At 39.7% G+C, this 20,147-nt stretch overlaps 1 protein-coding gene and 1 long non-coding RNA gene across 2 annotated transcripts in view; one reads left to right on the forward strand and one right to left on the reverse strand.

Annotated features, from left to right (window-relative positions):
- SLC35F4 (solute carrier family 35 member F4) overlaps positions 1–20,147 on the reverse strand; it is a 151,780-nt gene that overhangs the window by 88,294 nt on the left and 43,339 nt on the right. The window lies entirely within an intron of this gene.
- Positions 17,145–20,147, forward strand: part of LOC148128292 (uncharacterized) — a 28,798-nt gene continuing 25,795 nt past the window's right edge. The window contains exon 1 of the long non-coding RNA XR_015741223.1: positions 17,145–17,227. This is a non-coding gene — a long non-coding RNA (uncharacterized LOC148128292). The remainder of the gene's footprint in view (positions 17,228–20,147) is intronic.

Genomic DNA, 20,147 nt, shown 5'->3' on the forward strand with positions numbered 1-20,147 from the left:
ATTCATCCCGCAATGCTATCATTTCCCATCCTTTATCCCTTCACAAATGGAGAAGATAAGAATGAATGTCTGCTCTGGATAAAAAAACCTAGTAGAGCTGCAGGAACAAGAGGAACAGCAAGTCAATGATAAGTTGTTCGTATATGATCAGATTGCTGGGCATGGCAGTTCCTAAAGCTTACATCTTTGTTTGAGCAGCTCCCTTTCTTCTTGTCAAGGAGCTGCTCATGTTGGAAAGCTCCCCAGCTGGCATGCAAGACAGAAGCCAATTTGGGTTTCACAGGAATAAGGGGAGAAAACTGCATTTAAACTGGGAGTGGACACCTTGTGTAGGAGGAGTGGCAGAACCTGGAAGTGAAGTTAAAAGAGGGAACAGCTAAACTTCTACATACAAGAGAACTAAGTGCACAACGCCCCCCCTTGAATTCTGATGAGCCTCATTTAGCACCAAGCAGGTGCTGTTAGTTGAGAAGATGAGGACCAAAGTCAGGACCCAGATAGTTGAAGGCAATATGCTGGCTCTGTAAACCATTTAGAGAGTGCAGTAAAGCACTGTGAAACTGTATATAAGTCTGAGTGCTATTGCTGTTATTTATTTGTTTGTTAACTTTATTTGCCACCTATCTCACTGTTACTCTAGGTGGCAATAAATTAGATTATTAATAAATTAAAATAATTAAATTATTAGCAATAAGTCAGTTTGATTGGACTCTCACATGTGGACCTAATCTTTCACACCTGACATCTTTGAGTAGCTGGGTAATGCAACTCAGCCTCTGTCCTTCTGAAGAGCTGCAGAGAGCCATTTGGTGGCACAGTGATATCACTTGAGGAGACTCAGCAGAAATGTTTTAAGCCTTTTTTTCCTGTGTATGTGGGGTTTTATGGGCGAGAAGTTAGGAGGGAATAAAAGTAGAAGGTTTCTGGAAGCAGCCAACTACAATTCTCACCTCCGAAGTGCTAGGAATTGCAAAAGCAATATTCTTTTATAAACTTTGAAGGGAGAGGGATCAAGGAAGAGTAGAAGATCTTTGGAAGCATGCTACTCTTTGCAATCTTAAGGCTGCTAAAAAAAATCCCAAAGAATGACCCCAAATTGTTCAATATTGATAATTGCCCCTTCATTACAATGGTAATATTGAAAGTCACACATTAAGAATTGAGTGCCATGTGTAGCCTCTGGTTGTTAACTCATGATTTTGGTCTTGTTGATATATATCGAGGGAGATTCTAGTTCATGGCTGTCCAAAAGATGCATTTTCAAAATGCAAGTGGATTTTGTTTTTCCATGAAGATGTTTTGCTTCTTATCCAAGAAGCTAGGGTCTGCCCTTAATGAGGAACACTTATCTTCTGCTTAGAATCCTAATATCCTAATCCTAATATTCAAAGCATCCATGCCAAGCCTTCCAAAAGACACAGCTGTTTTAATGAATCAAGAAGTACTTTGCTTGCCCCCAAAAGATCTCTTTAGAGCGCCTTCGAAATGCTTCGCACAACTTTAATGGCGATGAGTTGTGCCTCTGAAGAATAAAGCATGGGTTAATAAAGGATGGAGAAGAAATAGAAAAATATTTTAAGCTATAAACAATACCACTTAATATCATATTCGTACCTAGCATTCTCTGGATAGTTTTCTCCAGCTGGCATGGCTGTATACACATGTCTAGAGGGCCAAAGGTTAGAGAAGTCAGTATAAATACTTCATTGGACTGGATTCATTCCATTTCTTAGCACAAACCCATAAATCTTGCTTACACCATTGTTTGGATTTTCCAATACCAAAATAACTGAAGACTGTTTAATAAAAACTAAATCTGTCAGACAAATAAATTACTTGATTATTTTTCCATATACTCAAGTCATGCCTCAAAGAAGCTTGCATGAATATAAAACAGCCACCCCTAGTCTGGTATTCTTCAGACATTTGGGGCAGGCTGGGAGGAATGGAATTTAAAATCCAATAATTCTGGAGCACATCAGATAAAAGAAACTAATTTACCACCTAAATTTAAATTCTAGTTTTTGTCACTGAATTTTTGTTTCATTGAAGTAAAAATGTTACTTCAAAACCAAGTTGAGACTCCTATATTTAAACACCTCTTTTTCCTTTTCGAGAAGAATTGTGCCGACACCTTCCCAGGCATCTTTCATTAACGAATCACCCCTTTAGATTTTGTGTTCACACTTACTACTTTTCTCTTTGCACAAGGAAACACTTCATGAGGCTCAGATGACATCTTCACACACATTAAACAAGCCACACAGCAACTTATAAGCAAACCACATATTTATTTTCAAATGTTTCCAATTTCACCATCTCTGCAGCCTTTCCATTTTTCAAACATTTTCGACAGCATTTATTACTTCCTTTCTATCCCTGTTTGTCCTCTTGGATTCTAACTTTATAGTATAGATTTAAATTCCATTCTTGAGTATCTCAGTATTGGCTGAAAATGTTTTGCAAGTGTTCCTAATTACGTTTCTCATGTCAATGCACTGCAAATCACAATCTTACACATGCCAGATAGCCTAAAGCTTAGCATGGCTTTAGTCAATCACATCATGTTTTTCAATACATTTTACTAGACTAAATTAGAATCTAAATAGATTAAATTAAAATAATATGTTATTATCTTTAGCTATACTTGTACCACATGTAGCATTCCCTGCTATCTTAAGAACAGTACAGCTTTGTCATATTTTGGCCAAAAAGATATGTACAGGAAGTCCAGCTTTACAGCAGGCATGCTCATGCTACTGTCAGGCATGAAAAATAAGGAGCACCAGTTAGGTTGCAGCATAGAAGATTTATTCATGCCCTTACACAAGAATCTGGTCAACTAAAGTCCAATACTAAATTGGCTCCAGATAAGGGTCAATAGAATTCAGGAGGGGTTGGACTTGGAGTGCTGGTAAGAATGCAATGGCTCTTAGCTGATGACGCATTTAACTCTCCCCACCTACAGCTATTCTGTGCAAACTAGGATTTCTAAATCTAGAGATCACTTTGTAAGCCAATATACTATTGCTTTAGAAATAAATATAGCAGATTTACCAAAGAATAAATCCTGCTGAATATTATAAATCTTAATTCGTTGTAAACCTGTACAGGATTCCACAGGAAAATTGCAGCAAAAGCAGTTTAATGATCTGATGACCCTTTAGAATCAAACAAATGTACTTACAAAGCATATGTTTTCGTGATTATTGTCCATTTTTACCAGATGCATGGAACATTAGTCTAAGACAGCAATATATTTAATTACATGGCTTTGAGAAAGAGAGTAAGAATATTGATAATTATCAGTTGATAGTAGCATTTAATAAAACAATAGTTGGCTGCAATTCAGCCACAATTACTTTATGTAAAAATGTCTGTTTTAACCTTTAAAATTGTTGTGTGAGTAGCCACCCCCAGTAGGTAATTAATATTAACTGCAGCTCCAAATTTCATTTCTCTTTTATTCCTTACTGTTTTCCACACCCATGGGTTATACTTCTCCATTAAAATGCATATATGATAAAGCTTATCATTTAAAATAGAATTTGTTAATCTAGAAGATGATCACAAGGACCTTGTTTGGTTTTGGGCTGAATTATTATGTAATTCTGTCATTTCTAGTGGGGAAAAAGGGTTTGCTAAATTCCATGGATAATAGCTTAACTCCCCATGTCATGCTAGCATCTGTTTTCATAGCAATACATTGTCCATGAATGTGCAATCCTCTTTATTGAAACTGCTAGCCATTATCACAACCTGAGATAAACGAATTTACCTCAATTACTCTTTTGTATGACAACTCTGAATGTTTCCACAGCAATATTACTTTACATTATATTCATGCACCTGTGGGCCCTACCTCTGTGATACCTTCACTTTTTCTGGATCGACTTTTGAGAATAATTCAAAATACCAACCTTTACTAAGGCACCAGATCTGGGCTGCCAAAACCCAGACAACCAATAGACGGCATTTTAAAAAGTCATTTTTATTATTTCTGTACTACTATTTCAAGGTCTTCTAGATTCTGAAGATTTGATGAAATTTTGATGCAATTCCTTAGGAATTCACCCACCCTACTCCCTTGCTGTTTGGCAAACTGAGAGCGACAGCATTAGGCATCTTGATGCCAACTTAAATTGAAAGCAAAAAAAGATGAATTGTGCTATCAAAATCCTATAAAAACAAGCAATCTCGTTATGGGCTAGTTTGCAGTTTTTAGATGATACGTTTATTTTATGCATTTTTTTTTCACTGACCTGACCAAAGGAAATTATGAGAAGATTTAAAAAGAGAGAGAGATTTTTAGGATGAAATTGCCATTCCAGTGACAGCTCTAAACTTCAGTGCAATTAAGCAAAATAGTTTCTCAGCAATGTTATAAAGACAACAAAATCTTTTTTAGCCTCAGTACACACACACACACACACACACACACACACACACACACAATACCGTTACCTATGTAAAATACATCTATATCCCTTAAGTTACATCTCCCACTAAAACATGCAATGAGGGTTGGCAACTCACCCATAATCTCTGAGAATCTCCCTTTTTCATTTCTAAATTATGAAACCATTTGGGATTAAAATAGGCTCATTTGCAAAGTCTGTAGCTCTACTCCATTTCACACACAAACAGCTGATAAGTACAGAAGGAAAATCAACAGAAAAGCTGCATTGCTATCTGGCCCATGGTTCTCTTGCCTTAACTATTATTATAGTTTCTCAAACTTCGCTTTTCTCCATTTGCCACCCCCCGTTCCCCAATTCTTCAGAGAAAACAATTTGGCCTTAGGGGACTCCTGTCTGCAAATTTTGTCCTGACATGTCTCAAAGCTGAGTGAGGGAATATACCCAACAGTACCTGCGATTGCCCATTCCCAATAATATTCACACATGTTTTGTCCCTGATTGTCAAAAGTTCTCTAATGAAAACTATGAAGGATACTTAATGCATTCTAAAATTGAGATAAACAGCCTACAGGGTCAGAAGCAGCTTACCTTTGAAATTGCTCAAACAGGAATAGGTAGCTATTCTTGTACTGCCCTGCTTCCCAGAATGTGACTCTTTGGAGACTATTTTAGGGAACAGAATGCCACAAAAGGTAGCTGAGCCTTTTTGGAACTTCACACGTGACAAATAAATTCTTAAAAATGCAGCATCTGGAAATATAAGTTGAGTGACCATGAAACAATGAGTAGGCACATTTTACTGAGAAGTTGTGCTACTTCAAGGACTCCTGTAAGTTTCAAAGGAAAGTTTCCACATAAGGATATATTGAGACTGTGATGCAATGCTTGTATCTGTTTTAAAGGCTGTCTTTATCAGAATCTTCCATTTCGTATTAGATGGGGTAAGGAGAAATGTCTGCACAGGTAGTCCTCAACTTATAACAGTTCATTTAATAGTCCAGTGCTGTTCAAAATTACAACAGCACTGGAAAAAGTGACTTATGGCTGTTTTTCATTCTTACAACCCTTACAGCATCACCATGGTCACATGATGAAAATTTGGGTGCTTGGCAACTGGCTTATATTTATGATGGTTGCTATGTCCTGGGGTCAAGTGATCGCCTTTTGTGACCTTCTCACAAGCAAAGTCAATGGAGAAGCCAAATTCACTACCTTTACAGCTGCAGTGTTTCATTTAAGAAGTATGGCAAGGAAGATTCTAAAATAGGCAAAATTCAACTTAACAACTCTCAACAACAGACGTTTTGGGCTCAGTTGTGGTCATAACTTGGGGACTATCTGTATTCTGCAATATATATTTTACTAAATTATATATTACAATCAATTTTGAAAGCTAATTTGGTTTCATGGTAAAGGCACCAGGCTAGAAATCAGGAAACTGTGAATTCTAGTCCTGCCTTCGGCATGAAAGCCCACTGGGTGACTTTGGGTCAGTCACTCTCTCAGTCCAGGACTTCAAATTTGAGCAATGAGCCAGTAGATCAATTTCTGTTGCAATCAATGGATCAACATTTGGTTGATCTGAAAAAAAGTGAATCCTGCATTTGTAAGAAAACTGCTGGGATGGGGGTGGGGAGATCAATATGACTACAATCCAGATTAACATCACTGTTTCTCCTTTGTCTTAGAGTTGTCTAAATCGAGAAATGGGTGGCAAATACATTTGATAAATATGGTAAATAAATAATGAATATTTCAGAGAAAGAGAAATATTATTTCTCATAATCTAATAGCAAAAGAAGAAAAGTTTTTCTCACAATAACCAGGATGCAATTTATTATTATGCCCAAAATTTAATAGAATGGATCATTGATATATTCATTGGGGGGTTTTAAGAAAAGAAGATTCTAACTGCAAAAAATTAAGATATTACAAAGATTTTCAGCATATTTTCCCCTTTGAATAGAGTAGAGTAGAATAGAATAGAATAGAAAAGAATAGAATTCTTTATTGGCCAAGTGTGATTGGACACACAAGGAATTTGTCTTGGTGTAAATACTCTCAGTATACATAAAGAAAAGATACACTATAAAGATTTCTTTTACTCTGACTGAGAGAGAGAACATCAATAAAAGAATTCCAACTTGATAGCCTTGGGATCTGAAGCAGAACAGCTTTGGCCATTTCTCACAACATGATTCTCTCCAGCTGTCAAGTTAGTTCACACCAAGGAAGCTGCGCAGAGTCTGGCCAAGACATTTTTGAAATATGATGTCTAAGGTAAACCGGCAGCTCTGCTGGAGGAAACAATTGTTTGCATAAGACCCAGTGTGATGAATTTAAAGAATAAGCTGTTCTGGATCAAAGTGTTTTTCATCTGGGAAGTCACTGAACCCAAACCAGAGGCTCTTTGTTCCGACGACTCTCTTATATATAATAGAGGTAATAACCATGATCTTCATTTGTGACTACCGTCCCACCATCTGCAATCAGAAATGTCATTGTTCTGCTGCTTGAAATGATGGGAATCGGTGGCCCCAAGGCTGGGAAGCGCTAAAAATGTAATGTTAAAATTACCTACTTAAGAATATACTTAAGTAAAATTGGCAGCTTGTACTTTTGACAACTTGCACAGAATCATGCATAAAGTATGAAAGCTAAACTAGAAATGGAGGAATCTGTCTATTTCAATTTCTCATTCATTGTGAATCTGTCAAATTCAGTTTTTATTTTTCCATCCTTAAGTTTGAGTCATCCCGTTTCTGTATTAATTGGAGAATTTTGGGGAGGGGAGAGAAAAGTTTCCATTTGCATTTCCAAAAACATATCCCTTACTGTTGCAATATTGCTTAATGTATAATTTCTGCAAATATGTATTTTAATTCTTATGAATATATATGTTTTTAAATACTGTCACGTCTATATGCACTTGAAGGAAGAGGGGGGGGCACGTTTTTCTCGTAACATTTGGAGATGTGCTCTTTTGTAAAAGATAACCGTTTTGAATGGTTTATTTCTTCAAAAATGCAAAATAAAACAACATATGGACAGATTCAACCACAGATGAACAACTGGGAAACTATTAACACCTTAGACTAAGCCAAACCCAAAACAGCTAGAGAATTCCTGGAACCAGCATTCAGAGAAATCAGCCATCAACAGACGCATAGAGATAAACTACATTTACATTTCAATTAAAAGAGACAATTAAAAAACCTAGGAAGGAAAGAAACATATCCCTCTCCCCCAGCAGCACACCAGATAAACAATCAGGCAGAAAATATTCAGGGTACCACCGAGAAAGAAACCACATCGCCACCATAACTGGCAGGACAATCTACTGCATATAAACAGGCAGCAAACTACATACTCACTCGCACTGGTGATATTACCTAATTAGGTAATAAAACATCTACAATCAAATAATCAAACTATGAGAGTACTAAGAACTCCAAAATTAAATAAGTTCCAATTCAAATGTAAACTAAACAAAAAAATGATTTATATCCAGAACACATTTTTATCTATAAAAAACCTTTAGAGTTTTCAGTTTTAAGAGGTCATATTAATCCCTAGGGTTTATGAAGCCCTCAAAGCCCACTCTGTCTATAATTGCCAAGAAAATGATATTTCTTTCTCTGATATTATCCTTTTGAAGTAATCTTGTAAGATAGATTTGGCTCAGTGAGAGTCACCAAGTCTAAGTCACCTGGGAGCTTCTGTAGCAGAAAATAGGACTAGAAGTAGTTACAAGATTGAAGGCTTTTCTCACAATGATAAAAACAATGTCACATTGTCATGACATCAGCTCCATCATTTGGAGGTGCACATGTGATATCACAATGTATGTACAGAAAAGATGAAACTTGTTTGCAATGATATACAATGCTGCTTTATTGGTCCACTTGAAACCACACCTGAACACCACTGTATAAAGTCTCCCTACACCTAGTCCAACACATTTACCTTTACATTATATTTGTTCTTTTAATTTGGCTTTTTAACTATTTATTCACTGTCTTTAATATTTTCAGTTATGCTTTTCCATGATAGTTTAGACCAGGGGTCCCCAAACCTGTCAACTTTAAGATTTATGGATTTCAACTCCCAGAATTCTGGGAGTTGAAGTCCAAAAGTCTTAAAATTGCCACGTTTGGGGACCTCTGGTTTAGACAGAGGCTATTGAATAAAACCACCCTTAATCAATAGCAAACACAATGTGGTAGTGATGAATGAGGCGACCCAACTGGTTGGAGAAGCTTACTCAGTGTTTCAACAGTGCTTTTATCTGTTTGCCTTGCTTGCACTTCTTTTAATGTATATAAACCACCATTACAAAAGATGACACACTCCTTTATAAGCACTGATGATGTTACCTAGCTTCAGTAATGAAACGTCTGCAAGAAAACAACCAAGTTTAGAGAGCACCAAGGACCCCTTAAACCACCTTTGTAAATTTCCATCTGTAATGGAATAGTTAATGGCACACAGACCCTCTGACAAGGAAAAAATGAAGCTATCCTGCAGACTGCCCACAAATCTAAAGGAACAAGCTGGCTAGCCATGATGAAAAGGATATTAGCTGTAGTTCAACAACTGTAAGGGGCATTGGTTGGGAATTTTAGAAACTGGAATATATTTAAGCAGAGATGCAGCCTACCTTTATTTCTTTTAAAAATATTTTGAAAAGTGGAATTTTCAGTACTGGTGTAAAATAAACAATTCTAAGTAAATTCAACTTTCCTTCTGCTGAGACCTTTCTGCCAGATTTCCAGACTATCTGGAGAAAAGCACCAGGGACAACAGCATAACCTTTCTGTTTTACTTCTCAGACATAAACGGCCTCTTTCTGAATAAAATTTTCTTCTACCTGAGATACACATATTTTAAGGGGCCTAATCAGTTTGAGGTGGGGGATGGAAACATTTCAAATGACTTGATCTGTAGCAAAAGCCAACAAATGGGGCCAAATACCCAGAGGGTTTTTGAACTTATCTGGGACCTTATTAGTCAAATAACTTTCTCCTCTGCTCAGAATTTATGAAGATGCTGAGGTCCTGCCAAAAAGTCAAGTTGGCAATCTCCATGCAGAGTTTTAAATGTGAAAAGTATTTATTGACAGAAGAGCTTAGTTGTTGCCAGTTCTGCTGAAAGCTGTTTTTAAAAAATGTAGTCAGAGGACAAACTGGCAGATTTCCAATCTAAACTGCAAAGAAAGAAGATTGGAGGGGAGGGGGGGATAGTACTTGTACATTTACCCAAAAGAGCAGCAATGCAGACTTTTCTTGAAATATTAATTCCCTGAACAGAAGGAGGAAAGTTGTAATAAGGCTATAAAATCTTTCCATTTGTTTTGTTTGTACAATGTGCTAAATATCCTAACTGGAGTTTGTTTTGTTTGTTTGTTGCTTCTTTATTATGGAAATTATATCCCTATGCATATTGTCTATACATATTGTCTCTCTATCGGCAAATAAATCTCCCTAGAGAATACTGGGAGAACACAAGGATAGGCCTTTCCCAGCACACCAGCCAAAAGGTACTGGTATTTCTCCCAAAGGATCGCCTGCTGATCTAAGTAGATAGGAAGGTTACTAATAGGAGAAACAGTCTGACAGATAGTCTGGCCCTGAGCTATGTATGGTTTTAAAGGTCAGTTATGAACACTCTGAATTGTCTCCACTATGCCACTGGACACTTGTGCAGATGTTTCAGTGTGGGAACCACATGATGCCTGTAAATTGCACTAGTCAGAGAACCAACTGCAGCTTCTAGACACAAGACAAGTTGTAGTCAAGGTGTGGATAAAGTCTGGCTAGTTCAGTAGGGATTGTAGTTGGGATACTAACTGCAATGTACAAACATGCTCCTTGCAACTGCCAAACATGCAAGTACAGGTTGTCCTCAACTTATGACCACAATGGAGCCCAGAATTTCTGTTGTTTATGTGAGACATTTGTTAAGTGAGTTTTGCCCCATTTTATGACCTTTCTTGCCTCAGTTGTTAAGTGAATCATTGAAGCTGACAAGCTAGTAACCCGGTTGTTAAGTGAATCTGACTTCTCTATTGACTTTGCTTGTCAGAAGGTCACAAAAGGGGATCACACAATTTTGGGACACAGCAATGGTCATAAATATGCCGAGATAGTTGCCGAGATATCTGAATTTTGATTCCATGATCATGGGGAGGCTGCAAAGGTTGTAACTGTGAAAAACGGTCACAAGTCACTTTTTTCAGTGCTGTTGTAACTTTGAATGATCACTAAACGAACTGTTGTAAGTTGAGGACTACCTCCACAGTGAAGGTAAGGGATCAAGGAGTCCTTCCAAACTGCAAACCTGATTTTTCTTGGGAATAACATTCCTTATAGAAATTAAATCCCAACTCCAACTTCTTTCTTGTTAACACCACCCCAGCTTGTCTGGATTCAATTTCAGCTTCTTCTCTCATTCAGCTCATTATTTGGGTTTAGCACTGTTCAAGGTTACTGACGGTTCCCCTGAATTAGAAAGGAGAGGAGTAAAGCTATGTGTCGTCTCTGTAGTGACGCCACCCAGTTCTAATGCTCTGGGAGGTCGTGAGTATTTTCGTTTTAAAATTACAAAAGATAGAAAACAAGACAGAACTCTGAGGGAGATCATAGGTTAGGAGGCTTCTGGTTAGGAAATGGAGAGTATAAGACATTATGGCTGAAATCAGCAGCTGGATGTTGGATCCAGAACACTGAAATCTCTCTGGAGAAAAAAGAATTTTTTGAGATTGCCCATCAGCACTCTAGACAGATGCTTGTTATGAAGTAGACAGCAAGAGCTGAGGTGTTTTGCTGTCAGTTTGCAAACAGCTAGAATTTGTGGGATTTCACTGAACTTATAGCCATAAACATAGCCTTTATGGCCTCAATGTTCAAACTTCACTTCTTAATTACTTTGGATTTTTATAGTGCTTTTTAAAAATTGAGAACCTTCAGAACTGCAAGTTTTATTTTATTCACTGCATACGTTTTTCTTCCATCCATGAAGATTACGAGATTTAAGATTTTGTGAATATACAGCAAATGGATGATTAAAGTATTGATTTTAGAAAGTTTTAAATGGATTAAAGATTCAGGACTTGAACCAAGATTTGAAATTAATTGCAAAAATCCTTCCCATGGGAAACTTTCTATGTTCCCATCTGAACTGATAAGATGACTCTGAAGGTTATCACCAGGGGGCACCAGAAGGAAATGAATGCATTGGTGGATCTGTTGAGGGAGAATTATGACAACACTGCTCCCTCCTTCCAAATCACCCTAAAAATGCAAATCTTCACATTGGTGGAAGTTGGCATCATCAGTCAATTTGGTTCAGGGTCAGCATAAACTCTTGAGATGAAACTGCTCCAAACCACTCAATCTTTGCAGACTGTCAGAGGGACATTTTGCTCACTGAGATGAAGTTCCTATAGACCTCTCCCCAGCCATATTTTAAAAGGTTTAATTTTCAATACAGAACACTAAATCTATTTTTTTGTACAGATATTCATCGTCCTTCTGATGAGCTCTCTCTGACAAATTTTAAGACTCCAAAAATAAAAGCTGAACTTTTATGTTTTGCTTCCCAAACGCTTGGGTCATAGTTTTGAATAAAATTTTCTTCAATGTAACTCATGAGGTGCTTTAGGAGAGCAAATGTTTGAAATGATGCATGATTTGATCCCTAACAAAAGCCAACAAACAGAACAAAATACATAGAGGTGTGTTTTTTATTAACCTGGGCATTACTCCATCAGGTGAATTTCTCCTTTGAGTTGATTAAAAAAAAAAACAGAAGCCTGGCAGAAAAAAAGTAAGTTGGCAACCTCAGGGCAGAATTTAAAATGTGGAAGGCATTTATTGCCAGAAATGCTTAAGTGATGCCAATACCATGCAAAGCTATTTAAAAATGCAATCAAAGAACAAAATGCCCAGCTTCCAGTCTAAACTGCAATGGACAACAGTTTAGGGGGTGGAAAGCAATACTTGTTCCAGTGAAACAAGGCCTGCATTTTTACAAATTTCAGTCCTTTGATCAGAAGGAATGTAAACACTATAATGAGATTTATAAAAACATTTCTTTACACTGGCTGCTTGTATAACAGATGAATCCTAAACTGAGTTACCAAATGTAATTGCTGTGTTAACACTATATGCTGTGTTAAGCAAAATGTATTACAAATTACTGAGATAGTCGATTTTACATGCCAACACATGGCTATGTTTCCCATAATGCACTGAATTAAAAACCACCCAACGTATTTTTAGCTTAGTCTAGAGTGTTGTGTGAATGTTGAAGCAATTTTTGCAATTGAAAAGCCTTTGAATAATATATATATATGGCTTTATATATAACAGCTGCCAGGATATTATATGATTTTTACTGGAAATTACACACAATTGCTTTTTTTAGAAGAATGACAGATTAAGGTGAAAGAGTATGCATCAATGTCAAAAATAACTATTTTTTAGAAAGCTTGATATAGAACTTAATTTAACCTGGAAATAGTTTATGGAGTCTGTCTGTCTGTCCGTCCATCCCAGTGGTGGGATTCAATTTTTTTTTACTACCGGTTCTGTGGGCATGGCTTGGTGGGCATGGCAGGGGAAGGATACTGTAAAGTCTCCAGTCACAGGTGATATTTGCTGGTTCTCCGAACTACTCAAATTTCCACTACTGGTTCTCCAGAACTGGTCAGAACCTGCTGAATACCACCTCTGGTCCATCCATCCATTCATCTATCTATCCATCCATCATCTCCAGTTGGGTGACTTTGGGCCAGTCACTCTCTTTCAGCCCAACTCACCACACAGAATTGTTGTTGTAGGGAAAATGTATGAGTGAAAGAAGTATTAACTATTGCCACCTTGAGTTACTTATAAAGTAATTTTTAAAAAGATAAAAGAGTCCCTGGGGATTTTACTTTGCTAGTCATTGCTAACTACAGGGGGAGGTGCTCACCTGTGTTGCAAGGCCATAGAGCCAGTGCTTTCTGTAGTTATTTCACAGTCATATGGCCAGCATGAAGTCATGGAGCACTGTTAATTTCCCATCAAAGTGGTACCTATTTATCTATTTGCATTTGCATGTTTTTGAACTTTTAAGTTAGCAGGATCTGAGGAGAGGATGGGAGCTTACCCTGTCAACATGGTGCTTGGGTCTCAAACCTGGGCTACCAGCTTTCCAGCACCTGAGCCAGCGTCTTAACCACTGAACCAGTGCTCAGCCTATAAAGTAATAAAGGCAGAATAAATGTCTAACAAGTAAATAATAATTCTGCACATGGATTTGCATCACACCTGAAAAGTGAGTTACTCATAAAGAAAGGTTTCAAACATTGTTATAACATTTTGTTATAACTCCTCTTAAATTTGATAGACATTTCTACTGATTAACTATTCTGATTTATAACTCTTACATATTGGTTTTTGATATTTGTCACTGAATTGATTCCAGTAACAGTCATGAGCATATTTTATATAATATTAATCTAAGGTGACTTTGAAAATTCTTGCTCAGTTTCACGTGGCTTTCTTTCTTGCCTTTTTTCTTGGTTGTTTTTTAAAAGCTATATTAAAATAAAATAAAATAAAATAACAGAAAGGAAAGAGAAGTGAGGAAGGATGGAGCCATAAACTTTTTCTGGTAATGTTTGAATCACAGGTTCTTATCTCAATGTGGAAGGTAATCAGTAAACTCTAGTTCTGACATAATTGTAAAAAACTTTTCATGATTAGTCCCCTCTTTGGGTCTATTTGAACAGCAAGTATATAACACTTCTGAATTTTTTGCAAGTTTTAGAACCCATCTATTCAAAATACTGTAGGGATCTTTGCAGCTTAAAAAAGGAGCAGGCGTATTTGGTTATTAATAGATAAGTGGTTACATTTTGATGTCTCATCACATGAGGAAATTATGCTGTGGAATAACCCAAATATGAAAATAGCAAGGAAGATTATTTTACTGGAAAGTTTGAGCTAAAAAGGGATCAACACTTTCAATCACTTAATTTTTAATGGTTATTTTAAAGCTTTCAGAGATGACCTGTTGAATTTGACTTATCTATAATATCTGTTTGGCAATATAAACAACTGAGACACGCATTAATTAAACAGTAAGTGTCAGGCACAAGAAACCAGGAGCCAGGACAGATTTCAAAAGCACTGTGCATTTACTCCATGCAACCTGTATACAGGTACTCCTCGACTTATGACAACTGAGCGCAAAATTTCTGTTGCTAAACAAGATAGTTGTTAAGTGTTAACTTTGCCCCATTTTATGACTTTTCTTGCCACAGTTGTTAAGTAAATCACTGCAGTTAATTTAGTAACACAGTTGTTAAGTGAATCCGGCATCTCCATTGAGTTTGCTTGTCAGAAGGTCACAAAAGGGGATCAGACAGGGGATCAGTCCAGGACACTGCAACCATCATAAATATGAGCCAGTTGCCAAGCGTAAGAATTTTGGTCATGTGACTGTGGGGATGCTTGCAATAGTCAAGTGTGAAAAATGGTCATAAGTCACTTTTTTCAGTGCCGTTGTAACTTTGAACGGTTGAATTTCAAACACTCCATGAACAGTTGTAAGTTGAGGACTATCTGTACAAGAACATGATCCACTAACAGTCAAGGTGAATTGGCGCCAAATAAGAATCAACAGACTTCAAAGAGGACTAGACTTAGGTCTCTTTCGAAGGCATGGGGACTCCAGACTGATGATATGTTTGACTCTGCCCTCAGGCTCAGTCTGGTCATCTCCTACAGGATGGTCTTGATGTTCTAGCATAGGGGTGCTTAGATCTGGTCCATGGGGCCACCCTGAAACAGCAAATGACCAGCCCGCAGTGCTTCTGCCAGTGAAAACGGAGCTCAAGGAGACGGCACACAGCCCAGGCAGACCGACGGTGGCACACACAGTCCCTCCAAGGCTCTATTTTCACTGGCAGAGAACTAGCAAAACAATCTAAAAGCAAAACAAAACAAAAGGAGAAATGTTTCCCCTTTTGCATTTGAGCATCCAAGAAGGGACAGGAAAGGAGAAAGGGAAAGAGGAAAGAAAAATAAAAAGGAAAGATGGGAAGAGAGCAAGGAAGGAGGAAGGGAAGGAAGGAAGGAAAGAAGGAGGGAGGGAGGGAGGGAGGGACGGAAGGAAAGGAAAGGAAAGGAAAGGAAGGAAGGAAGGAAGGAGGGAAGGAAGGAAGGAAGGAAGGAAGGAAGGAAGGAAGGAAAGAAAGAAAGAAAGAAAGAAAGAAAGAAAGAAAGAAAGAAAGAAAGAAAGAAAGAAAGAAAGAAAGAAAGAAAGAAAGAAAGAAAGAGAAAGGAAACATTGTACATTGTTGTTTCTGATACACAAGCCCAACAAAAAAAATATCAAAAAGTTTCTGTTCGTCAGTTTATGTTAGAACCTTCAGGCAAATAAGATCAGATTGTACCTAAAAGTTTTGAAATGCAATCTTTAAGAAAATTAGAGGAATCTGTATTTCAATGGTTCTAGCAACACCAAAATTATAACAATTGTCATTGGTTAAAGGAGAAAATGAAAATTCTAAAAATAAAGGCATGATTGGATTTATGTTAACAGCAAGGATATTTTTACCTCAGAAATGGAAGGAGACCTCTGAATCCTGGATCTTTGGCTTTCTAAATTATTAGTAATCATTTTAATGGCTTAGAGTTATAATGGTAGTTTTAACATTTTGGCATCCCCACTACGTAATTAACCTGGTAGAATTAACTGAAAAGATATTACACAGCATGGCAATCTGTGAGAAGGTAAATGATGACCCATGTATGATGTGGAACTGGAGGTTTTCAAGAAGAGAATGGACAGCCATTTGTCTGGGGTGGTATAGGGTCCCCTGTTCAAGCAGGGGGTTGGACTAGAAGACCTCCAAGGTTCCTTTCAACTCTATTATTCTATGTTTTCTGGCACCATCATACATGTGCTGCAATTTACAAAGTTGTATCAGAGATCAGAATGCATGACTGTGGTATCAGATTACAGGTTAACGGCATTGGAAGGGACCTTGTAGGTCATCTAGTCCAACTCCCCTACCCAAACAGGAGGCCCTACACCATTTCTGATGAACGGCAGTCCAATCTCTTCTTGAAGGTCTCAAGTGATGCGCTCCCACAACTTCCGAGGCCAAGCTGTTTCATTGGTTGATTGTTCTCAGTCAGAAAGTTTCTCCTTATTTCCAGGTTAAATCATTCCTTGTTCAATTTCCATCCATTACTCCTTGTCTGGCCTACAGGTGCTTTAGAAAATGGCTTGACCCTCTCCTCTCTGTGGCAGCCCCTCAAACATTGGAAGACTGCTATCATGTCTTCCCTGGTCCTTCTCTTCACTAGACTAGCCAAGCCCAGTTCTTCATGTTTTAGTCTCCAATCCCCTAATCACCCTGGTTGCTCTTCTCTGCACATTTTCTAGAGTCTCAATATCTTTTTTATAGTGTGGGGACCAAAACTGGATGCAGTACTCTAGGTGTGGTCTTACCAAGGCTTTATAGAGTGGTATTAGTATCATTTTATATAGGCCAACATTACAACTGTTGTGTACGATGGTGTGGATGCCACTGCATTACAAACTGTGCATAGGATCCAGGGAAGAGACTGACTGGGTCAACCGACCTCTTTTTTATTTTTAGTGTTCCTACAAAGACTAGCCTCTTTATTTAGAATAGTATGTGAAAGGTTGATTCTGCTGTCATTTGAAACCATACTTCCATGCATATACTGAGAAGGAACAGTATATACCGGTAATTGATTGCCTCACATTTTCAGCAATTTAAGGTAAGCAAGCCTTCAAAGATATTTGGCCTTTTTTACTTTAGCTGAAAATGCTGCTCATTATGTAAATATTATGCAGTTAGGGAGCAGCTTTCAGTCTCCAGTGGTGCCTTTCTAGAAAGATTCCCCAGGGGAGCTAGCCCTGTAACTTTCTTATTAAAAGGTAAGGTCTTTCTTATTAAAAGGTAGAGTGTCTGCAGTGGGCCAAGAAGGCAAGTTCAGGTCACAACACTGCAATGCAAATTCCACCCTTTATGTACTTGCAATGTAACATCATGGTGCAAGCATGAAAGAGCACAGTTTCTAAAATGTTTCTCCATTTTAGATAGAGAAAATAAACACAATATTTCCTGCAACAAAGTTATATATTTATTGATATGACAAATATATGATACTCCTGAGAATTTGGGTAGTTTAACTCACAATGAAAGAAAGCAATCCCAACAATTTTTTTTTAAAAAAACACAATACAAATAGAGTAGATAAAGCATGTGTTAAGTTTGAGCAATGAGAGGCTGAACCAGAGCATGAGGGCAACAGTACTTTATTTTACAAATAAAGGGCTGACCGTGCTTGCCAAGCCTGGAACTGGCTCGCAGCAATCAGCGGCCAGTTGGACCCCGCAGCCTGCTTTTATAGCTGGCTGCTGGGGAGAGCCAACCAATGGGAATGGGGGAATAACGCCCACACAAAGTGAGTGGACCTGAGTGAGAACTCCTTGAGTCCTCAGGACATAACACCCTTCCCCCAGATGCGAACACGCATAGTCCTTGAGGTAGATGGGGGTTTGTGTTGGCGCCCGGAGCGGCGCAACTCGGGAACATTGTCTGACTGTTCGGTATCAGTCTGTGACGGTTGAGCTGGCATAGTGTCGCCAACACTCTCTCTGGACTGGGCACCCTCGGAAACCACCGGGTTGGTTTCTGGGGTCAAGCTCTCGTGGGTTGGATCCGGTTGGTCAACTCTCTGGGCGCTGTTGTCCGAGTTTGGGCTGACCGGAACGACCGCTGGCGCAGACTGGTCACTGGGTGCAGTGTGGCTGGGTGGCGGATGAGACGGTTCCCCTTCGACTGGAGACTCTGGATTCTTGTTTGCGAGGTTGCTGAGGCGCCTTCTGAGTTGGTCTATGTGTCTCCTCCAGACGCGACCATCCTCCAGCCTGACTCTATACGATCTCGGCCCGGTGACGGCGATGACCTCGCCGGAATCCAAAGTGGGTCCCCAGCGAAATTCCTTGCGAATATCGGCTCCTGTAACATAAAATGTCTAACCCCGAAGTGGAAGCGAGGGGAGAGTCAGGGCAGTATTGTGGGTGCAGTCTATCTAATACAGTCCTCAGGCGCCGGCCCATCAGAAGTTCCGCTGGGGACTTATTGGTGACTGCACAGGGGGTTGAGTGCTGGCTCATCAGGAACCGTGAGAGTTTGTGGTGCCAGTCATCTCTGCCAAACCTAGCGAGGGCCTCTTTGGTGGTCCTGACGGCCCTTTCAGCCAACCCATTACTCGCAGGGTGAAATGGGGCTGTGAAAATGTGGCGAATGCCTAGGTTGGCTGCAAAACGGCTGAATTCTACTGATGCGAACTGTGGGCCATTATCGGAGACCAAGGAGTCGGGTAGTCCATGTGTAATGAACAGGCGCGTTAACACGTTGGTGATTGCTAGTGTGGTGGTCGTGGATAGCTGCGCCACGTCTATCCATTTGGAATAAGCGTCCACGACCACTAGGAACATCTTTCCATGCACGGGCCGGCCAGATCGATATGGATTCTAGACCAAGGGCGCTGGCGCTCTCCCATCTGGTAGGGGTGGCGATGGGGGAGCAGGACGGGATTCCTGGCAAATGCTGCAGGAACTTACCCAATTGACAATGTCCTCGTCTAGACCCGGCCACCACACGTAGCTGCGTGCCAACGCCTTCATTCTCACAATGCCGGGTGTCCTCGTGCAACGCCTCCAGGACTCGGGTGCGCAGCAAGGTCGGAATGACCACTGGGTGCCCCACAGTAGACAACCCTGCAAACTGGACAGCTCCTGCATGCGAGTCTTAAAGGGTGCGAATTTGTTATCAACATTGCCTCCCGGCCACCCCCTCCTCACCCAGTCGAGCACCTGGGCGAGCGTTTGGTCTGCCTTGGTTTTGGCGGCGATGTCAAGGGCGGTGATGGGCAGGTCCAACTGGGTGATTTCAAAAATGGCATTGACAGGAGCTGGGTCTTCAGCCGGAGCGGGTAAGGGGCAGCGACTGAGCGCGTCAGCGTGGGATAGAGTTTTGCCCGGCGGTGGATAAGTTTGTATGAGTAGGCCGCTAGGAAAAGTGTCCACCTTGTCATCCGAGGGGAGAGGACTTGAGGTGTCTGTTTGTCGCCGGCCAGTAGGCCCAGGAGAGGCTTATGGTCGGTGACCAGTTCGAAGAAGTGGCCAAAAAGGAATTCGTGAAACTTTTCACGGCTGCAACAGCTGCTAGGGCTTCCTTGTCTATTTGGCTGTAATTTCGCTCCGTGGCCGAGCGTCCTGGAGAAAAAGCGATGGGGGCCTCGGCGCCATTGGCGAGTCGGTGACTAAGGACCGCCCCAATTCCAAAAGGGGATGCGTCTGCTGCCAGTACTAAAGGAAGGTTGGGGTCGAATTGGATGAGCACTGCCTCTGACGTAAGTAGTGATTTGACGGCGTTAAACGCCTGGTCTTCTTTGTGCCCCCAGTGCCACGGTGACTTTTTGTCTAGTAATCTGTGTAGGGTTCGGCTACTGAGGCTTTATGGGGCAAAAAGGATGCATAAAAGTTTAGGAGCCCCAAGAAAGCTTGTAGCTCCGTTTTGGAGGTCGGTGTGGGAGCTTCGTGGATCGCCCTGACCTTGGACTCCAGGGGGTGAATGCCAGAGGCGTCAATTTTATAACCCAGAAAGTCCACCTGTCTAGTGGCAAT

The sequence above is a fragment of the Pseudonaja textilis genome, chromosome 1 (genome assembly GCF_049901715.1).
Source record: "Pseudonaja textilis isolate UNSWEBS1 chromosome 1, rPseTex1.2, whole genome shotgun sequence".
Taxonomy (NCBI): Eukaryota; Metazoa; Chordata; class Lepidosauria; order Squamata; family Elapidae; genus Pseudonaja; species Pseudonaja textilis.